Source organism: Limulus polyphemus, unplaced genomic scaffold, assembly GCF_000517525.1.
Source record: "Limulus polyphemus unplaced genomic scaffold, Limulus_polyphemus-2.1.2 Scaffold2590, whole genome shotgun sequence".
NCBI lineage: Eukaryota > Metazoa > Arthropoda > Merostomata > Xiphosura > Limulidae > Limulus > Limulus polyphemus.
The window spans coordinates 54,878-58,420 of record NW_013668200.1 but is presented as its reverse complement, the minus strand read 5'-3'; positions in this window follow the sequence as shown (position 1 = coordinate 58,420).

Sequence of the window (3,543 nt, the reverse complement as noted above, 5' to 3'; positions counted from 1 at the left end):
TGAATATTTTAACTCTAACACGACTTCATCAGTTTTATGAAACCTCTTTATTCATTCAGCGTACTTCCGTCGAATCATATCTTACCGTTTTTGGTTATAATTTTTCTTTTAAAAGATTTATACGAGATACATTTTTCAATTTTTTTTTCGTAATAAATGCATGAAACAGTTAAATAAAAATATTTCTTTATTTCATTTTGGATATAAAATTACCTTGGACTATGAGTCTGTGTGTATGTTTTTTCTTACAGCAAAACCACATCGGACTATCTATTGTGTCCACCAAAAGGAATCAAACCCCAAATATTTGGGTTGTAAGTATGTAGGCTTTCCGCTGTCCCGCCGAGTAACCATTTCGTTAGAACAGTCATTTATTTTTTTAAGTTATACAGCGTAGTTCAACTTTATAATAATAAAACTCAGTAATACTGGTTTGCCATTAATAAAAAAGCAAATCTGGATCCATTTAGATGTTATTCATATAGATTCAGTACATTAGCCTTTGAATAATCTGGAATAATGTCGAGTCTTAATTACGAACACTACAACTTGTTCGTATCATAAATATGATGCTACGTTTTTCCTAGCTGCTGTGCTCCTTTCTTATTGTTCATGAAGAGGCGTGGCGTTGCTTTTAACTATCCAAGCCTGTATTAAAGTAACGAGCGTCTGCTTGAGATGGGTTAATGAATAAATAAACACGTGCCTTTGGTGTATCTACACGAACTTGTTTTATTCTATTCACTCTAGGTTTCAGATCGGGGTTTCTTTCTTCTAAATGCGTTCCCTACTCTTTGAGTAGCATTCAAGAGAGATTTATTCAACTTATTTTCTATTGGCCTTGTTTGATTCTGTTTCAGTATACATAATTTACTTTAAAGACAATTTTAAGTAACAGTAGCACAACTACTAATAAACTTCATAAAATTAAGCATGCTGCTCCAACAACGTAAGAAAATCTTGTAGATGGAATTTTTTGTTGGAAAAATTATGAAAATACTTTAGACTGACTAATATTCAAAGTAAAGCTTGAAACTACACAGCTACCGTCAGGCAATTGAAGCTGCTCAAAATAATAGGCATAAAAAAGTGTGTTTTTATATTTCAAGTACTTCTTTTATTTTTAGTTGCTCATTATCTTCAAGTCAATATCAGTAGCTGAAATTGTGATGTTACAAGTTTTTATAGAAACGTTTTTTTTATCTTTTCAAAAAAAATAATTACTTAGCCGTGCATAAGACCTTTTCAACAACAGACTAGTTATATTTTCGGGACATCTAGAAGACACAAGTAACACTGGGCTAACACAGTTACGTTAATTTTAATCAAAATTTCGACTTAAGTAAGAAAAGTATAAATTTGTCTTTCTGATAAAATGAAAATATTTATGAATATTGAAAATGATAAAGTATCTGCATTTATTTAAATGAAGTATTCAATAGAAATATTGAAGTAGCCTAATGTTTTAGTATAGTTGGTAAACTAATATCTCTAAAGCACCATCCGTTTCTCATGAAGACATCAACTAATATAGGGATCAATCGAGTTTTATAAGGACAATTCGCTATACATGTGCTAATACATGGGTGTGGCGCCGCAAGTGCGAGCCATGTGATATATACCGTAGAACGGTTTTTCCCACAGAGCAGTCAGTTAACTGGAGGTTCGTAAGACTACGGAGCTTCCCTCCATCACCAACTACTGGAAAAAAGAGCAGAAACCAGAAGATACACAGTGACAAAGATGTGTGTTTATAAACCAAAAACAAAACACGATAAAACAATACAATTACAAAAAATAAAGTTAGGGCTAGTGCCAAATGGTCATTTCGATCTGAAAAGGGTAATGTGAGAACTTTATTCAATAGGTCTTACGATATCGGTACGCCTCCTCCCCCCTTGTAAATTAAGTTACAACTTCTAACTTTAACTGTAAATAACTACAAGTAGATATTAAATATATAGCAACAGTTACATTTAAATAAACCAGTGGTCAATGTTAAACCAAAATCACAGCTCAAACTTAACCCATACGTTCAAACTTGGTAAACCTTCCTTTAAACTCTTGATTTGTCCACACAGTTCTCATAGTTAAACTTAAATTTTAAAATAAAGAGAGAAAAAACTATCACTCAAAAAAAGTATAGTTATCCGAAAAGTTTAAGTAACAAAATTATCTATTTACTGGGATAAACCTGGCTTTATATACAAAAATAGTAGCACTAACAAAGCCAGGTTTGTATACGAAAGAAAATGCGTGCAGCAACGAAATTCTAACTATAATAAATGAAGATTTATTTTACATTTACAAATATACACATGTACAAATTTGTATCATACAAGGATAACATTACACAATCAAGAGGATAATAATGTACCATCTAGTGGTACTTTACTATACAAGAGGATAATAATGTACCATCTAGTGGTACTTTACTATACAAGAGGATAATAATGTACCATCTAGTGGTACTTTACTATACAAGAGGATAATAATGTACCATCTAGTGGTACTTTACTATAACACTTAGACTTGTTTTGACATTTCACCAAATTCCCCCCTCACAATTTTGATTTTACTGGTATTCAGACAACAGTGGCCTTTTTGTTTTACACACACTTTTCTGACATAATTAAAACAAAACCATCTTTTGCTATTTAGAGGTTTACGGAAAGTGTTAAAATGTAACTTTTTTGCTGACTGCTCGTAAATTTACAGACGGTCCGCAACCATGCATTTCAGTTACTATGTATTTAACAAAAGTACATACTGTTGTGCAGCATTTCTGTCTTGGACATCGTCTAAATGTGAAAATAAGTTAGTTTATGGAGTGTGATATTAAAAATACGTTATAACTATATACCTAATAACGTTCATAAACTGTTACTTAAACGAAAATTCAATCAAGGTAACTTGTGCATAAAGGTTAACATTAAAATTAAGAACAACGTACCATCATCAGGAGAAAAATCCTACATGACAAGTGGGTAGTTTTATAGGGACCGACAGAGTCCACGGACCACATTGGCTTTGGAAACATATTTCTTAAGTTTTTTATGCACCAATTTATTCTGTATCCATGATTTTGTTGATTACGTGGTTCCTTATAGCATAAGCCATACAAAAACATGCAAGCAAAAATACCAACATTACTGTAATTAACCTCACAAATTCCTGCTGAGGTTTCTATGTATTTTACTTATAAAAAACAAATGATTACACAAGATATTTTTGGTAAGTTTTTACGCTGAGTTTGATAACGTGCATGCGATTACACAAGATATTTTTGGTAAGTTCTTCATACTGAGTTTTATAACCTGCATGCGATTACACAGGATATTTTTGGTAAGTTCTTTACACTGAGTTTGTGATAACGTGCATGCGATTACACAAGATATTTTTGGTAAGTTCTTAACACTGAGTTTTATAACATGCATGCGATTACACAAGATATTTTTGGTAAGTTCTTCACACTGAGTTTTATAACATGCATGCGATTACACAAGATATTTTTGGTAAGTTCCTTACACTGAGTTTTATAAC